Source organism: Notothenia coriiceps, unplaced genomic scaffold (assembly GCF_000735185.1).
Source record: "Notothenia coriiceps isolate Sejong01 unplaced genomic scaffold, NC01 NC01_scaffold00024238, whole genome shotgun sequence".
Classification (NCBI taxonomy): Eukaryota; Metazoa; Chordata; class Actinopteri; order Perciformes; family Nototheniidae; genus Notothenia; species Notothenia coriiceps.
The window spans coordinates 42,027-62,266 of record NW_011356939.1 but is presented as its reverse complement, the minus strand read 5'-3'; the positions used below and the strand labels follow the sequence as shown (position 1 = coordinate 62,266).

Here is a 20,240-nt window from a genome sequence, read left to right as displayed (position 1 = left end):
CCTCCTTTGGGTTCTAGGGGAAAGACAAAAAAAGAAAATAATTAATTGGTCATTTACTATTTTCTATGTGGGTTTTTAGGCACAGTAATCACTGAGTGTCATCTCTCTCTATTTATCTTACTGTGCAACTTTATCTAAACTAAAACAATTATTTAGAAACCGCCTCCTGAATGGTTCTGAGCAGGACCTGTGAAGAGATGCTTGCTACTTCTTGTCGTTGTAAAAGTTATTTTTTTTATACCTTGAACATCCTTTTATTTTCCTTGTCTTTGTTATAATTATTATTGTTTGTTTTGTTTCTAACACATTCAATCAATTGACTAATAAAAAACAAATGGTATTATTTAGTTTAAGCAGCTTAGTGTTGTCTGTTAATGTGACCAAGCTGGCTTCAAACCACCTTCCCTCCCTTAGGACAGCACAGATAATGGTGAGTGCTTTGAAAGATGTCCTGACTTACTATCTATTGTGGGTCCGCTGCGATCATTGGTGACGGTCTTCTTTAATCTGGAGCCTTTAGAGATATCACCCAACAGAGCGTTCCTTCCACTCTGCGCTGAGCGGTTGAGAATTGGCTTATTTGTGTTGGCCTGAAACACAAACACACACATTCAGTCACTGAGAGAGGAGACACACACACAAGGAGGGCAAACAACGTATCAATGTTATCGAAATTGCATTAAAGAAACCTGGAAAAACTCTCTTCAAAACTCGACACAAGTGGCATCATTAGATTCGGTAGATTCTAATTTTCACCCCACCTTAAGAAATGGGTCCGCCACAGCATTTTGAAAAGAGTAATGTCAAGCTGTGTGCAATTGAGCAATGAACAAAGAATGCCCAATTTTGTAGCTGACTTTCGCTCAGATTTCCTATTTTAATGTAATTTCTGGAACCTTTTTCACCATTTTGGGCCAAATCAGCCTAGCTTTGGAACGTCTTTTAGGGATGTTCCCGACAAGCTATTGAGACATTTTTTTTTTGCATATTGTTTATTATAATATAACTTAGTACTTTTTTAGCATATTGTTTATTATATTATAACTTAGTACTTTTTTAACGCATGTAAGATATGCAACACTAAGCTCTGGCTAAGCTCTGGCAACACTGGCTCTTTCCTGCTGTAACGCTGCAAATGTCCCCTCTGTGGGACTAGGTATTCTGATGCTTGGTGTCAATGGATTTGTCGGATCTTCTACATACAGAAGTCAAAATACCAAAAATAAAGCAATTAAGCAATTAAGCAGAGAAGTCCCTGCTTACAAACTGTATTCTGGAGATGCATTTCTGACCTCCTGCTAAATTATGAACCAGATCTCTCAGGTCTTCTGGGACTGGTCAGCTTTCTGTCCCCAGAGTCAGAACTAAACATGGAGAAGCAGCGTTCAGTTATTATGCTCCAAATCTCTGGAACAAACTCCCAGAAACCTGCAGGTCCGACTACTTTTAAATCCAGGCTGAAGACTTTTCTTTTTGCCGCTGCTTTTAATTGAAACTGAGCGGTTGTGTTTCGTTTTTGGTTAATGAACATTTGGGGCTAGTAACTCCAGGGAATCAGTGTCTGGGGACTTTGTCCTGGCTGATTTTCTCTGTGTATGCTGCTCGGGAAGTATGTGCCATACAAGCGTACACAGCTCATGTTCGGAGAAACCTTAAAGAAAGGCATCAGTAAAGTGGAACTTCTGTGTGAACTATTCATATCTTAAACTGCACTGTAACTTTTTATTCATGTACTTTTCAGTGTTTCCCCTACCATTGTCTTGGACTGGGGTGCTGCGCCCCCGCCAACGGAGCATTTTTTATATGTATATAGCACCAAATTGCAACTAAGCTATATCTACTGTCACTTTTCACATTGAACATGTGCTCTTTTATTAAATAAACTAAACACTTTCATTTTAAGTTGTGAGTTTAGTGTTTTTGACCCTAAAAAACACTGATGCATTAATCAATAACAATAATCCACAGCTCCTCTCTCTGCAGCCTGTGACTGCCAATAATAGTTTAAATGTCTTCGTTACAATTGTAAGCAGTTATAAAATACCTGTTTGTGAAAGGTTATTTGTATTCTTTATTGTTCATATAGAAACCATACCACTGCTTTCTGCTCACTGCAGTTTTTATCTGAGTGACAGAGGATGAGTGTCCTCTTAACGCAGACTTCTTTAGAGAATCATTTTAAACTGATGGATTTGATGGTTAAAATGAGGCCTTTGTATCGAACGCCAAAAGGTGTTCCCATTTTTCGTTCTGCACTTCATCAATACCATTTAAAGGGTTTAACATTAGTCTTTATTTATTTCATCTTGTTTTGTTTTAGGAAGAACAGAGATAAAAATTCAGCTTAAACTGATGCCACCTGAATGCAAAGGCTAAGGCTGACAAAAGGTGTGTTATCATGCTGAACACACGGGCACCTCTCTTTTCAGTAGCTGACAAAAGATTTTAATAACACCTCAGATGGAAATAATTGAATTTTAAAAAAACTTCACGTTCATCCTATTACGAATTTATAATGTCTTCAAATTGTCCCTATACCTCATTAGAGATATGCTTTTCATAACAACAATGTGAATATTCTTAAGCTGCTGCACACATTATCTTGACAGCCAATTATTCCACCTGTTTGACTTTTGAATGTGACAAAGACAAGGATGTGCAAAGTTTCACAGGTGCCCTCTACGTTAAAACAGAAAGCTAGAGTGTCGGGTGGCCAAAATAAGGAGACTACAGAAGAAGAAGAAGAAGAAGAAGAAGAAGAAGAAGAAGAAGAAGAAGAAGAAGAAGAAGAAGAAGAAGAAGAAGAAGAAGAAGAAGAAGAAGAAGAAGAAGGCCCACCTGTGGACCACATGTGTTTTTGTGTTGTGTTCTTGTGCTGCTGTTGAACCATGCTGTACTTTTACAGTCTCCTCTCCTCCTCACAATTCATCTTCTGCTGTTTTGAGGACACAAGCTAATGCTGTTATCAGTCTCTGCCTGGCAAGAGCAAATGCAAACACAGAGACACACAGGCCGACAGCAGGAGGCAAACACATCTGGAAACAGTCAGTGAGACAGAATAGAGCTGAGATGAAGAGCAAGGAATACAATTCTGACATCATTTTAAATCATTTTCAAGCTAAAATGCCTGAAAACCTCTGTTGGGTTTCTTACTTTCTATTTGTTTCGCAAGATAGTTAATAGGTGTGTACAGTTGGTCTGATAAAAGAAGCAAATTAAAGACTTTTTGTTCTGATATTTGATGGACTTTACCATTCATTATTGATAATGATAATAATTGTATTTGAAGCACGATTTAAGTATGAAAATTAAATCGTTCAGTTAATTGACTGAGATTTCATAAACTGCTTATTTATTTATTTATTAAAATCATGAAAAGGTTCTCTGCACAACTAATTAGTTATTTTTCTTGATTATTAATTAACCAAGTTAATAAATAAGGATGACATACTCTAATGCTTTGATTTAGCGTGATAAAAAAGAGTGCATCAATAATAAAACCGAGAAATGCTTTTTCAAAATGACTTATGTTGTTTATCAAATGCGTGGCCATAATGATGCCTTTTTTAATCAGTTCACTCACACATTCATTACTTAATAGTTTCTCTTCCACAGCATACATAACAAGAAGCAATAGACAGACAAAAGAACATCACAATACACACACACAGACACACACACTGGCTGCACTTTGTATCCCCAATATTGTCAGGCACAGTGCATGACATTTAGCAGTGAGGAGGCGTGTGCTGTGTCAGGACGCTCCGCATGGAGACACAGTGGCTGCAGTGTCGCACACAATGGCCCTGTGTGTGTGACAGCGTGGTGTGTGTATCTGCATTTTATCTACATGTGTGTGTATTCATGTGAGTTGTACAAACCCCTCAATGTCATGAGAAAGAGTTTGTGTACACTGTGTTTGCATGCCTGTCTGCCTGAGAAACTGTCCTCAACAAAGAGAACCAAAACTCTGTGCCTCACACTCTGCACCCCCTTCCAATCACAAGAGGCCCTCAGACTCCAATTTACCATCCTGTGTTTATGTCTCTAGGTCTCGCTAATTGGTTTAATCACCTACTAATACCTAAGGCGGACCAAGCTGATTTAAAAAGCCCACTGAAACCATTCAGCCAGATAGCAGCAGGAGTTGCAGCTGTTGTTCAAGAGACACCCACCATCAGTCACTGCTCAAACCAGCACTTAACTTCCTGAAAACTTTTATCACTTCAACAAGATCCTTAATCAATGCTCTTGGTTTCCGGACCTTGAAGCTTAGATAATTTGCTATTAGTTCAAGTAAATAAATATTTATTTTAAGCCTTATACAACACTTCTGTAAGAGCACAACGGGATCATTTTGTTAGGACATTTCCAAATCAAAGAGCTTGATCCAATAGTAATGTCTCAAATGAGCAGAACCTTTTCTTATTTCATGGTTTATCTGAACTATTAGAGCTACTCAAAATGAGAGCCTGTTCTGATTTCATAATTGAGCCTTACTAAAAGTGTTAAGGTCATCAGAGACTAAACTAAATCCATCAGACTGAGCAGTAATTTGCAGAACACTGTGTCTGTCACTGGTGAATATGACAGCCTCAGCTGACATATTAGACCAAAGGAGAAATCAATGCACAGCCCACTGTGCATACCAGAGAAGACTCCACAATGTGCAGCATTTATCCCATGCTAATAGGTGCTTAGAGCACGTAGCACAAAGGAACATCTTAATGTGCAATGTGCTGTACTCTGCAGGCTGATCTGGAATCAGATCCTTGATATGCTGCAAGTGAACATTTTGAATATTGGAAACAGATATCTGAGAGCAATTGAAAAAAAAAGTTTAATCCGATAACCAGTTTTTGCCTTCTCATTAAACATGAGCAAACCTTCTGAAACAGGTGGAAATAAAGAGGTTTCAAGAAACAAATCTAGTAATAATAAAGTTGTTATGCAATTTACAACGTATGTATATTATATATCACGTTGTTTAAAATGACATTTTCAATAAACGCATTTGGAACATGATGGGTGGTGTCGATGAAAGGGGAACTGAAGCTCATCTGACAAGGCGATAATACCCCTGGCTGGAAGCCGCTGATAAAGGCGCCCGAAGCCCACCACAACTGTCCTGTTATCCCCATTTTTAAAAGATTACAGTGTCTCACCTTCAAAATAAACCCTTCAGAGTAGCTATTATTTGGCTTCCAACGTGGTCCGATAAGATATCATACAAACTACTTGCTTTTTGTTGTTGTTGTGTATTTTTCATTAAGTTTGCCTAATCGCAGTTTGTTTGAAACTAAATGATCATCTTTCTTTTTATATGTTTTGCCTGTTCTACTTTTAACATTGCTTTAATTTCTTATCAGAACAAGTGAGAACATCACCGAGTATATCATAACAGATAACTATGAAAAAAGGACCTGCATTGTGCTCAACCTCATCATACAGTGGCTCTGAAACTTATTTGACTTTGTTTACTTTATTTCCAAAGCAAGTCTAACCCAAAGGTCCTCATTATCATACACTAGCAATTTATTGGTGGCCCGAGTCAGTGTTGAGGAAACAGTGTTCAAAAGGCTAATGACACCGCACATGGCCATTAAAACAGGAAGCAGTTGGTTTAGACTGCCTCACTGAAATTTGACATCTGACCTTTCTGACAACCGCAGCCATTACCCGAAACACGACCCCATGGCCATGTCAAACTAAAGTCAACCAAGTCAAAGTAACAGGACGCAGGTCTAATTCTCACACACACACATACAAACACACACACAATACACTTCAAACACAGTGGTGTCACTGTACACCAGTCTTGTAGAGATTGAAATACTTCTGCAGTGCATCAATAAAATGCTGTGTTTTTTTTCAATGTTCTGCTTTTGTTTATTCTCTTATTTAATTGTGTGCTTAGATTTCTAGCGTTAAACATTTCTGTGTGTCCTCTAATGTCTTTCATGTATAGCCATGAGTTACATCATGTCTTGATGCTAATCACACTATTTACTTGTTCTATATGATAATCTTTAATCAGGCTTTCTGTTTCTTTGCTTTAACTAATCACCCACATGGGTTTAATCATGTATCCCTCATGTTCTCTAGCTTAAAATCATGTTTACCTTTAGTTTTGTAATGGGAAAGAAAGCTGATTTCATGAAAATGACAATTCCATTATCTCTTAAATTGAAATTAGATTTTTCTTTTTTGTTCTCTCTCATTATGTTGTGTTATGTTATGGACGCATGCCCCGGGTCCCTCAGCAGCAACAGCAACAGTTTCACTTTTCAACAATAAAAAAGAGAAAAAAACGGAAACCTGCTTTTTCCGTGGCAGAGCAGAGGAGTGGAAAGAAAAGGCAGAGGAGCAGCAGCTGCTGTACGTAAACAGATACACAGAACAGGCTTCAGTGGGCAAGAGCTCCACACACACACACACACACACACACACACACACACACACACACACACACAGAGATTTGGTCAAGGACTCAAATCTTAAGAGAAGATGCCTAATGCATGTTTTGAGTTATAAGAAGCAAGCCTCTTGGATATAGCAGCTATCCTGAGCCAGAAGCACAAGCACCACAAATAGCTAAGCTCTTCGCTTTGCTACTCTTTTTGATGCCTTACTTTAAAAAAATATAAACATATTTCTCCCACAAACTTATCACACAATTCGGGTTTTCATTAACCATTTGGCTTTATGTTTTCTGAATAGAATAGATTAACACTGTCAGTGAATACAGAAGCCGCAGCTAACAGCAAGTTAGCTTAGCTTAGCATAAAGACAGCAAAAAGCTAGCCTGATTCTGTCCAAAGGTAAGAAAATCCACCTAACAGAAACTACAAAGCTCAATAAATAACATGGTATATCTTGTTTTTGATCTGTTCAAATGCTTGCGTAAAACAGACTGAAACTGGTGATGATTCTGAGCTAATGGTTCAATCTTTTCTTGAGAAAAAAGCATTGAAAGCCATCTTTGTTCTGGAGGTTTTGACGGAATACCATGATCTTAACGAACGGGCAAAGAGCTTAATAACACCTAGTCTAAAAGCCTATAACTGACTACAAATCAGTTCTACAAATGATTAATTGAATAAGGAACTGTCGGATGAAAGAGAAATGTAGGAAACAAGTCAACAAATGTAGCCAGAAGTTCAATACCTCCTTTGGTTTAGACTTTCTGATAGTTAAAGGTGGAGTAGGTCATTTTGGAGAAACCAGCTCGAGTGCGCTAGAATTTTTAAAATACACAACCGGAAAAAATCTGCCACTTCCTTACAGAGCCCCTCCTCCAACACACACGAACGCGCACCTGACCAATGAGGGCACGAGACAAGCTTGTGCACTGATGGAAGGCTGACAGGCAGGTAGGCCATCCAGTTATTTTAGCCGGGCCAGCTAAAATGATTGGTCGTGCTTTTTACAGTACTACGGCTTCCACAGATGAATTTTTTTAATGTATTTATTGTCAAAGCATTTAATATATTCATTGCTATCGGGATGTTAAGAGCATTCCATGGAATATAACAAAAAGTGTTTCTGAAATAAATGACATACCCCACCTTTAATAATAAATGTTTGATACAAGTAGTAAGTATAACCATCATTACAATTAACTGGTAGACAAAATGAGCAGAGAGTCTGTGCTCAGATTTATGAACAGGATGTGGTAAGAGAAAGTAAAAGTAGAATGACGGATCGAAAAAACAAATTTTTTCAATTTACTTTCCATGGGGCTCCTCGGAACAGTGCCCCATGAGATAAGTTGTGTTGTGCCAGAAAGTGTTGTTATTGCAGCAATGCACCACTTCTCCATCTATCCGGTCAATAATCCAGCTCCCCTGTCTGTTTGTCTGTCTTTCTTTTTCCATCGCATCTCCCAGCCCTCTCTTTTCCTTGGTGTCGACTAAGAGGACGTTTTTATTCTGTCTGGATTACTTGTCCTAGTTGGCTCTTGGTGTTGAGAGAATGTATTTCCTCCGGTGGAGCCTTGATATAAAGCACTCAGGTCAACGTGATTCTGGGTCATTGTCTCCCCTGTCGTCATGAACCAGGGCAGAGGTAGACAGCCGCCTGCATGTCGACAAACGCTCGGTGTTGCTACAGGATGTCGCAAATATCCAGCTCCATCTAAACCTGAAGCAAGGAGCATCAACACTTTAATGGTGCCCGAAATAATACAATATTCCACACATTAAACATGTATAAGCTCAACTCCGCTGATTATTATAATAACGGCATTAGTTATGTCTACATAAGCTGTTTACTTGATGATTGTAAATACTGAGACTGTAATCTTGCAGTAAATATTAAATCCCCTGCCAGGACTAATCCTGCAGGGCCTACTGACCAACATGTAAGTGAGCAACATATTAATCACTGCTACACAACCGTGCTGGCCCTACAGTCATGCAAAGCCCACATAATAATTCATGTTATTCACGGTTGTACTTCGGCCTGCTTGACACAGCAGGGTCAACACCTCTCCAGGACCAACAGTCCCACCATTGTACTGCTTGCAATCCAGTATTTAGCCAAGCTGGACAAAAGAACTCATCTGAGAGGAAAAGTGTGTGACGTACTGGTCATTTAAAGCCTTCGTGCAAATCCTGGCAGGAAGGAAGGATCCAACCAACAAAGCAGTTGATTTAAATACTTTTTATTTGATTGAAGTACTTGTGATAGAGCCAACATGTTCAGACTTCTTTAAAAAGACTGCAGGATCAAAGTCATACTGCTATTTAATGATGTTCTAAGGGCAGTACAGTACCTTCAAGTAGCAGCAGTTTCTATGTTGCTACTTACTACTTCATTATTTAAAGAATCTGCAATGACACTACAACAAAGATACATCAATTAAATGTTTTCATTTTGCTTGTTTCAACATTTTCTAGAAAAAACATCTTGTCCCGCTTCTACTGTACATCTTGTTTACGTTTTTGTGAGAGAAACATAACAGTGTCTGTCTAGGAGGGAAATATTCAAGAAGGGTGTACAATTAGTTCAATTGAATATAATGAAAATATAAAATTATAAATTGAAAGTGTGCATTAACATCTAAATGGACAAGGAAACTTACAAAAGCACAAACATGCTCAGTCTCAATTCAAATGTTATAAAGCAAGATATACAATGTCTAAAACTATTTGTATTCCTTTTGTAGGTTATTGTGCTCTCATATTGGATTCTGAGGAGGAGTTTTCCATCCGCATTCTCATTTATATTTGTTCACAATAAGTCTGCATAGCAATAGTATCTGCCCAAAATGAAAATGTTGTAAGGGAAGGCAAGTAAATAAAAAATAAAAACACGCTCAAATAGCCACACATGAAAAGCACATTCAATCACATGGGATGTTAACCAAGTTAATGTCTTTGTTTCACTTTTCTGGAACATTTCCTTTTTACAAACCCACCATTTTGGCTGTGGGTAGACAAACGTGTTTTATATGTTTAGCTTTCTTAAAATTAGACACAAACTGGAACAAAATGGTTTACATTTTCTGAATAGTTATTTTATCTTGATCTTTTTTTTGTAGCAGAGTTCCAAAAATATGTCAACTGACACAAACATAGAGAAACGTTTTCCATTCCTGAAAAAGCCCCCAGTGTCAGCAGCAGGTCAGAGGCAGGCCGAAGCCTCAGATTACCCAGCAGACAGCGTGTAAACTCAAAGACTTAGATCACTGTCTCTCTCCACACCTCGGGAGCTTCTTGTATATCTAGCTGGGACAAATTTATTTTAGGAGCCTTTCAATTCAATTCAAATTGTATTTCACTTGTATTTTGTCAGGCGATTTATCAAAACGAGATATGGCTCAAACAGAACACAGCATAACAAGAGTAAGATGTACCATGAAACCCAAGAAGACCAAACAGATAATCAATTATTACCATTTCTTTTAGGTAAAGGCATTTTTAAGCAAAGTACTATTCAAAAGTTCTACCAGGACTGATTCTTTTAATGAGTCCCTCATTAATAGACTACTCATTGCAGCTTAAAATTAATCTAATTCCTGATAAAACATTTGAAAACATGTTTCTATATTAAATTATCTATTGGTAACATCCATGTTTCCTCACGTGAAGTCTTCTTCTTTAATGTTTTCTCAGGCGCATAACGGTTCTTTGATCACTGCAATAATATAAAACTAGCAGACTCCCCTCCGTGCTCACACGTCTAGATGATAAAATCAACAAGGACTGACTTATAAGACAAAGCACTATTAGTTGTCAAGATTCCCCAGGGTACATTTACCATGCATTACCTTGTCTCACAAACGACATACCATCTCTAGCACATGTGTTGAATATTCTATTAAACACAGACATTAAGACATGACCAACTGTTTCCATATACAGTAGAAGAGCTTTGTGTGAACTCCTGAACTATTGTGAAACTCTATCCCAGATCATTCAAGCAGAAATGTTGCAGATTTCCTTTGTGTAAGCAGCTAAAATATTCACCTCTAGACTCACTCATTTGTATTTCTGCCTAATAATCCATTAGTGTAACTTTGAAGGACTCTGATTCACCTCTCGTCACCAGCAGGCACTCTGCAGTAAAGACTCATAGGCTGCCATGTCCAGAAAGTAGTTTATTTTCTTTTAACTCTACTTTGATGTTATGCAAGTCTGTACTGTCCATTTTATTTTCCTCTCAGTTATTGGTGGTAGCTCATTATATTCCTTTTTTGAATAAATGGACCGCTTTTGTTCCAGTAGCCCACCATTAGACGTTTGCATCAGCAGGTCTGGGTCAGGGATCCCTACCTTTTCTGACATGACACTGATCCTTACTGCAAGTCATTTTGAATTGGACAAATGTCTGAACTTTTTGTTGTCTGCAGATTTTTCTGTATTTAACAAAAAAGCAGTCTCTTGGCCTGTAGCCTGTCTGCACAACAGCAGCAGCCAATGTTTAAGGCCCGCTGTCCTGTTCCGGTCCAGGGTGGGGTTATTTGTCCATCTGCTCTACACTGACATGAGTAATTCATGTTTATTTTAGACCAATCTGTCTGTTTATTTATAAAAGGGTTTGAACACAGCAAGCCCTGGCCTCCAGGTTCTAGATACCTCCCCCGCTGAAGTTAGTTATCCACTCTAATCTCAATTCAATTCAAGAATATCCTCTGGTTTTGTTTTCTACATTGTTCTTCCTACTGTTTTTCTTCCTAAGTCTTCTCTTTCGCGGTCAGGAGTTCTGTCCCACAGTTGAGTCATTTTGCCGCCTAATGATGGTTTGAGTCTGAGGCTAAGACCCAGCCAGAGTAAACACGACTTAGACTCGGCCAGCCTGCAGTAAGTGTCACTTCTAATCCACTACTAAACCAAGATGGGTGCACTCTGATCCTGCACGATCCTGCAGCAAGGCTAGAGCCAGACTTAACCATGTTGACTTCTCATTGTACTACACTGCAGAACAAAGATCTGTCTCTATGTGTTGGATTCAGAAAAGCCAAAGCTGACAAAAAATGTATGAGAGTAGAGTTGATCTCTACAGTCTACTCTTACAACCAGATAAATTCATATAAAAAAGGGACGCTGAAATGTTTGCTACTTTCTTTAGGTCCATTAATTTCTTATCTAATGTAGTTTCACACTTAGTTTGAATCTGGGACAGTTAAGGATTCAAGTACTAAAAGTTCCATTAATGTCATGCAATAAAGAGGGAAAGTGCTGTTGGCAGTGATTGCCTCATGGTCTGCTGCAATCCAATCACCATGCTTCCTTCTCCAATGCCATATTCCATACATGGCACAATAGAAAAAAACGACAACAAAAAAGTAGCAGAGTTCATGGAAGCTACCGACTACCGCTGCACCGACATGAGCCGCCGTAGCCATGGCAACAGTTGCCCCAATATATGAACCAAGTGACTAAGAAAGAAATCAGATCTTGGTATATTGTGGTTCGGTCAGTGAGCGAGCAAAATGCAACCAGTGGAAAAAAGACGTGTGTATATCAAATTATTAGTTATAGCACTGCTGGCAAGAAAGACGTCACTGAGCATGAAATACCATGCAAGCCTTTTTGATGCCACACAATATTATCTTCCAAATGGGGTAGTGAAAGTAGTTTTAATTTACTTCTTTGTGCTCCCTTTAGACTTCCACATATCGCACCACTAATATAGAATCGGAGGATGAAACCCTCTTTAACTGTCACACATGCAGAGCACACAGCACACACAGTGAAATGTGGTCTCTGCTTTTAGTACCAGTAGCAGTGGGCAGCCGAGTGAGCCACCGCCGGACAACCTGTACACAACTGTTATTTTTCCAATAATAATTCCACCGAACCTTAAATGGTAATAACAGTAAATAAAGCAGTGTTGCAGGGATGTGGAAAAAGCACATCTCAGGTTTAGATTTAAATTAACTTGAGAAAATAGAAGCTTGATTTGACATTTCCAAACTATCTCCAGTTGGTGGTGTGTTGATTGCATTGGAAGTATTTAATAGAATCAACCTAACAGGTTATGTAAAAAAAATAGAAAAGATTTTAGTTTTGGGATCAAGATTGCTGCTTTTTCATCAAAATCTGGATTTGCATCAATATCACAGTACGGTCTGTTTTTCTCTAAAATGGTTGATAATGATGTTATAGATATCCTGCTCACAAACAAACAGGATATAAATACCATCACTTCCTAAGTGGAGGTAATTAGATAGATGGACTGAAACCCAGCTGGGACTTTGACTCAGAGCAGGGAAAAATGTAATGGTAATGGCACGGGCTGTTGAGCTACTTTAAAAAAGAAGAAAACATACAGAGATGTGCCATAGTTGCAACAAGCAGATGTGGCAGCGCTTTTGTATGGATTTCGATGCACATCTTCTGATCTTTTCGTGCTTAGTGCAGTCGCTAACCAAAGTTTGGCCAGGAGGACCAGGATTGGAGGTTTTGACAGAACGGCTAATCCAAATATCTTCACACCCTAATGTCCTAAACAACACACACACCAAGCCTGAAGTAGGGTCAATCCAATGGTTGGTGAGATGACTCAAACGACTGTCTTTATAGTACGAAGCTGCAACTCGTGCCGATCAGTTTACATAACAGCATCATGTCTAGACACTTAAAACATTTGCTCTCTTCTGAGGACTTCTCAAAGTAAGCTTTCAGACAAACTTCTGCTCACTTGTCATCACTATTTATAAAACAGATACAGCTGGTCACACTTCAAAGGAATCACACACTCAAGAAATCAGAGTGAAAGGAGCATTAGTTCTCATTGGTTTATAAAACTTTGAAACCTTAATGGGAAAAACATTAGTGGTTAACAGAGCATGGTATGTGTGTGTGAGCAGTTTGAGTGTGTACTGAGGGTTTTCAAGCACAGCGAGCCATCGTCAAAAAAGGGCAAAAAATTACAATTGAGTATGCGCACACACACATACACACACACAAAGCTATATGCAGCCATGGCGCTACCAGGCACAACCAAGCAGCACACTGCGCAGTCAATTGTAGACCATTGGTTGGAAGGTGCAGACATTGAAGGAAGACAGAGCAAACCAGACATTAAAAGCCCCATCTCAAACAGCAGAGGCAGAATTCATAAAAAAGGCCTTCAAAAGAAACAACCACACACACACACACACACACACACACACACACACACACACACACACACACACACACACACACACACACACACACACACACACACACACACACACACTATTGCAGCAGCACTTTCAATGTTGGCTGAATTTGGCCTTTGAAGTTCCCCAGCTGTGTTCGTCTAATCTAAAAGGCATTTTGCCCATCAGGATAGCAGAATAAAAGCATGATTCTTTAAGGCTGAGTTATATTTTTGGAAGTTATAGACTTTATGAAGAACAGTTGGAAAGCAATAAGGAGACATTCTTCAGTTAACTGAGATAAGACACAAGAAAATCCCAGAATGTCATGTACATATGATAATCATGTGCTGAATTCTTACTGGACCACAGAGAGGCTTGCTTGTGTGCGTTCCACAACAATGTGAGGACAAAACCTTCACAATGCCACCCTCGGTCAAAGGCCTTCCTGAACACTGAGTGCAGACCACAAACTCTATGAGCATACTTCCTGTTCACAACACTCTGCTGACTCTGATTGGTGGGTGTGCATGAGATGTTGGGCTTTAACTGTGAAACATGTAATACAGCAGAGGGTCACCAAAAGGGATGTAAAAACACTGAGTCATAATAGAACACTCTATATGCAAGAAAGCCTATAAATGTATGTATTTTACTGTTACTTTAACTGCAATAACACAGTGTACTTCAAGTAGGTCAGGGCAAAAACACAGATACACAAGTGAAGACAGGGTGTTCCAAAATGTTTACTGAACAAATGTAAAATGAACTAAGAAAATAGTCTAATGTTTTGGCTAACTTAAGACAAGTTAAAAACATATTCAAGGATATTAAAAGTCTCTGTATCTGGTTACACCAGGAAGGGGCATAGCATAATTCATTCATTCATTCACTCACTCGGCATGATTGTAGGAGTTGGAATGAGTTATTGAGTGGGTGTTAAAGGGCAAGTGTAATGAGTGGCGTTTATCGTCTGAGTGGGTTTAGAGATTTTATAATGGCAACTAAGGATGGTTTTCATTATTGATTAATCATTTGTTCAATACAATGTCAGGAAAATGTGACAATATATATATATCATATATCACAATACTCTGGAAACCAGGTGTTCAGCAAAGGTCTTTTTTGTCTGAACAAGCTGTTGTTTTCAGAGTTCCCAATTGGTCAACAAGGCAAATATGCACATAACATAAAACAAAGGTGGACTTCATAAAAGTCAATTTGTTCACTGATATTAACTTAAACTAACTTGTAATTTAAAACATTACATTGTCCTTATTAGACATATGTTGTATAAAATACTGGTGTGGCTGACGTCCTAGAAAATAGAAGAAACCTTTTGGAGCCAAACAAAAGTTTGTAATCCTTCGATTATTTTTAAAACCTTAATCCCCAAATGTGAATATACCTGGTAACTTGATATTAACCATTTGCAAATAAGAGCCCCACAAATAAACACAGAGACATAGCAGTGTTCGAATGGGGAATCATTATGATGAGGCTGTTCTCTCTGTTTTTGGTTTTATCCTCTCAGTGCGTGGTCACAGGAGGGGCTCAGATATCCCAGCATGCATTAGGCAGCAGGGGATCCACCATTATGTCTACTGATCATTTAAGCATTTACAAAAAGCCCCAAATAAAACAATCTGAAGTGAAATTGTATTTTTGACATGCCCACTGGTTTTAATTTAGTTTCAATTAGTCTCACACTCGAAGATCCAGATACAAGCTCTGTTGTATATCACTGGCGCACAACTTAAAGTAAAAATGCTAATGCTCTCTAATGGTTTTACTGAAAAATGTGTGTTAAATCAAATGCATTTGACCAATTTGCAAACAACTCTGAAGACAAACACAAATATTCAAACCCATATACACTGAGGGACAACCAACAGGTGTGTATTTAAAAAAAAAACTTGAATACAAAAAGGTCAAGAGACAGGCCCGTGGACGCCTTTAAGTAGCCTTGATAGCTGCCCTGAGATTTGCCTGCCTCCGTATTAAGACCTCAGATTAGCAGTTGGTGCCTGGTTGGTAGCTGTAATCAGAATCCTGATCTAGTATAATCTCTTTTTGATAGTAATCAAGCTCACTGGTTTCAGGCGCAGCTCAGAGAAGACATCTTAAGCAGCAGGGGGTCAAGAAAAACAGATTTCCAATTCAAACATGAGACTTCAAAAATGTAATTTAAAAACTTGTGTGTGGTGGTTGTGTGTCTGTGATGACTTGCTTTGATGCGAGTCAGAAACGGCACCCAGCTCCACTCAGAGTCGTGTTTAAGGATGAAGTGAAGCCGGTGTCTCTTAGGGTGCCTCCTGGGCCGCTTCTCTTTCAATATTTTATGAGCAACAGCCAAATCACCGTGTCGGAATAATTAAGCATCGGTTAGGGTACAAAACTAGAGAGAATATATTATGGAGGCAGCTCATCAGCGGAGAGGGAGTACTGAAGGAGAGCAGTGGGGCTCCTCAGAGATCAGAGGCGGCTCACTCAGAGGAATCTCATTTTGCCATTACACTATACAGCCTGATGATTTATTGTCTGAAATACCAGAGGAACTGTTGGCTGTAATGCGGAGAAGGGAATTCATAATGTTGCTAATATGTTGTTTATGACTGTGCATTAGGTCCAAACAATTGATGCAAATTGCACATCATGTGAAGGCAGCTTAAGGCATAGCAATATTTGTTGATTTTGTAATAAGGTGCTAAGAGTCAAGCCAAATGTACAAAGTGTCTTTTAATCCACCAACAGTCCATCGAACTGGATTGGTATTGTAATTATATTATCAATTATCTAATCTCATCAATGCGAAGTAAAAACATCAATACATATCGCCATAAGGGAGCACTGGTCAAGCAGTGCAGCTTCTATAAATAGAACTGCACTGTCTTTCCTTTTTGTGTCTGCTTTGAAGACACCTTGCACTGGCGAACATCACATGTCAAAGCTAAAACTTTTTCAACAGTATGTTCACCCCCGAGCCATGTGCATTCAACACAGCATTTATGTAAACAATCATTACAGTCTCAATCTGTGTCAGTGATGCAGACGTGCAGGTCGTTTTCAGGTACCTGCACGTTTGCTGTGTACTGTGTAGGCAGATTGCACTGTGTCTCTCTCTAACAGCCACTTTCTAACGGGAGCTGACAGCCAGTGCAGATCCTGGGAGGAACAGCAGGAGAAAGTGCTCGGGATGTCTCCACACATCAAACATTTAAAAGGCCAACACAATCAGACAGGGATGCCACCTACCACCACAAAGTGTACATCTGGAACTGAGTGACACTAACAACGGGATGATGTATTCAGTATTTTGTGTGAACATGAGGCAGTGACAGCAAGAGAAAGATCTTGTGAATGGTTCTGATCTCATTATGGTACGAAAGGATCTTGTAGATATTTAGCGGTGCTTCATCTGTATTATGGTGCTGATAATGTGATTGGTGAGGAAAAATACATTATTGTGATAACTAATAGTCATCTATATGTTAACCTTTCTCCCTGTTCATTGGAAACTGTATGTCTTTGAGTTTTGGACTCTTGGTCAGAAAAAGCGAGACAATTAAAGATATTGTAACGTAAAATTAAAATTAATTGTCAAAATTGTCACCACACATGACCTCTCAACCCAATGCTTACAATATCTTAGACTGAATCGATAATCAAATGTATTATTAGTTTCAGTACTTCACCCTAATTGCTGCTTCCGTTTTCTTGAATGGAAAGATTTTAATATAATTCTATAACAAATATCAATGGATTTTGGACCAATTGGCAAATAGTAATAATAATCGCTTTATCAATGAAACATTTCAAATATATGACTGTTCTAACATTTCCTGTGCAAAAATTAGCAGCTTTTTTTGTTTTAAATCACTCTGAATTGAATTAGGGACGGTTGATTGGTCAAAACTAGCAAATGTTCACTATCTTTTAAGCAGTTAATCAAATTATTTAAATAGACACAACCCGAGAATGAGAATAAATGTTAGCAGTCCCTAACTCATCAGGTGATTCATGTAAACAAACCTATTTAGGGACATCACCTAAAACACTGTCAGATATGTAAATAGTTAAAGGTGTGCACACATTTTCCATTCAAACGTTTAGACATTGCTACATCAGTTTACAAAACCTTAACATTTGCATCCTTGTTGAGCTCTCCTCGCTTCTGTAGCTCATACTCATAAAGTAGCAGCACTTTTAAAAGTAAATCCCTGCAGCTCTCAGCAGTTACAAACTACGTCCAAGTGGCCAAAGTATCTGCTGCAGAAATGCAGTAGCGGTAGTATGAAAAGCCATGTGAAACCTTACAGCGGTGTAATGGCAACATCCCGTGGAGGATGTTGAAGCCACTCTGCTAATCTCACACCGGAGTTAAATTCACAAGTAGCGGAAGCGACGGTTTTCCCCGGTGTAATTGCACGTTATTGACGCTTTTCGTTACCCTCGAAAGGCGTTAAAGTGAGCTAGCTAAAACTGCTCAAAGAGGAGCAGGAGTCGGGCATGCCTGTCCTCCTCCTCATGCCTGCCCCGCTTCCTCCTCCTCTACTGAGAAAAAAATCCCCTTTTCTTCCTCCTCGTTTAGTTTCAACCAGTAACGGTTCCCCCCTTAAACTAAATGTGAGCACTCACCTCTCTCCGGGTCGAGATGTTCACATGGAGGCGAGGGAAAAGCGGAAACCGGCAGATATCCCGGAGGTTTAAAGTTGTCCCGTTAGTAAAGACACAGCAGGGCTGAGGAGGAGAAAAGCTCAGTGTGTGGATGTGTGTGTTTGAGTGTGTGTGTCTGCAGAGTCTCTCTCACTCCTGGAGGGCGGGGCTGAGAGGGAGGAGGAGACTGAAGCGCACTGTGTTCATGGCAGGGGTGCACAAAGTGGGGCCCGAGACCGCCAGGGGTACCCAAAACCACCCACACAATTTCGTTTTTAAGAAATAGCATTTTTTTTGTTCAACATTTAGGGAAATACACCTTTTTCTCACCGGCTGTGTTCCAAATTGCCCAACATATCTTTCTCAACTTTTAGTAAAGGCCAACTAGCTGCCCAAACAAAGTAGGCCTGTTGCATGCACTGCTTGAATCGGGAAATAATACATGGTAATAACATTGCGACTTGAATTTCTCTCAAAAATCGGTCACAGCATAATCTGTCTGTGCTCTCATGCTTCAAGCTACTGCAGCTTTCATAGAACTACTGCAAAATGTGCCTGGATGCAATATAATTCCCTGGTATTGTGTGCATACTGCATTTGACATGTCTGTTTTCCAAATCTGTTTTTTAACGGGTACTGCAGCTGTTGTATTTTTTTTGGTATTGATGTCAGCCATCCTTGCAATATGCGCTAAATTGTACGTTTTGTAGGTGGGACAACAAGCCTGATCATCACTTTTTCAGGTTTCCCTGGAAACAGTGTTTGTTGTCATCTGTGCTACATTTCTGTATCTAGTTGTGTTTGTTTATTTACATGTGTTCTCATTAAATAATGTGTTGTGCTTTCAGGGCCACCTTTGACCCATTCAAGGTCCCCTGTTATACATCTAAATGTGCTTGCATACCTTGGCACATACATACACTAACTGTGCACTTCTCAATATTCAGAAAACTCTCCACAGGCTTTCTATTTAATGTATTATCCAGCAGTATCAAGTATGTCAAGATATGCTGAAGCTGACAATAAGAATCATTGCATTGTCTGCCCAGTCTCTCTGGTTAGAGAGTATAGGAAGAGAGTTTCTCTCTGAGTCTCTCAGATGTCTCTCCCACCATTTGAGATTTCCATTTTATTCTATAGAGTTTTGCCTACTTGTGTCTCTTTTCCTTTGTTCTTCTTTGTGTCTTTACTACCATGTCATCTGTCCTTTTTAGGTCAAACCTCAAGCAAACACCCACCCATTATGTGAAGAGAAACAAGTGTCATTATCTTGGTTCCGGTGCAGAGATCTGCCTATTGAAAGTGGCACAAGCTAGCCGGGCTATTTTCTAAACAGTTCCTGAAAAGGATGGAAATGCAAAAAAGGAAAGTGATATAGTTGTACCTGGGCAATTATATTTCTATTGAAAAAGAATAAACATACGGCAAATTAATTGTAGTATGTACAAAATAATAATATATACAAATTATACAGATGGGTCAGATATAAGAAAAAGTAAAACATTCTACACTCCAAAAGCAAAAGACGAACACTCAGCCCTGTCTTCAAAAAATATATGTATATGCTACAAGTAAGCAACAATTTAAAAAGAGTGTTTCCTGGACCAGTTCTTGATGCCCCTCTTAAGTGGAAGGTCTTTGTCTGCCCCAGTGAGACTCTGAATATCTAAAGCTGTCTGAGGTGGTGAAGGGGGAGCCTTATTTATTTTCGCTTTTCAATAATTCAATGATTATATTGCTTGTATTGTCTTGTAAAGAAAATGCTGTCTACTGTGTAGACCCCTGGGGTTTCCTCAGTGATGTAATAATTTTATTTCTCAGCTACGTTGATCATCACAGTCTTTCTCGTCAAATGCTTTAGGTCAAAGACCAAGATATGAAGACGCCATCAAACCTTTTCATCATGACAGGTAAGGAAGTCAATCTACAATACTCATGGGAAAAACCCTGAATAAAGTATTTTATTATTGCATTTGTAACCCAAGATATA

The 20,240-nt window shown here is 39.0% G+C and overlaps 1 protein-coding gene across 1 annotated transcript in view; it reads right to left on the bottom strand.

The window, feature by feature from the left end:
• LOC104954939 (protein phosphatase 1 regulatory inhibitor subunit 16B-like) overlaps positions 1–18,365 on the bottom strand; it is a gene marked incomplete at its 3' end in the record, with an annotated part of 33,169 nt that extends 14,804 nt beyond the window's left edge. Inside the window, exon 1 of the mRNA XM_010782149.1 lies at positions 18,233–18,365. The remainder of the gene's footprint in view (positions 1–18,232) is intronic.
• Between the last annotated feature and the right edge of the window lie 1,875 nt (positions 18,366–20,240).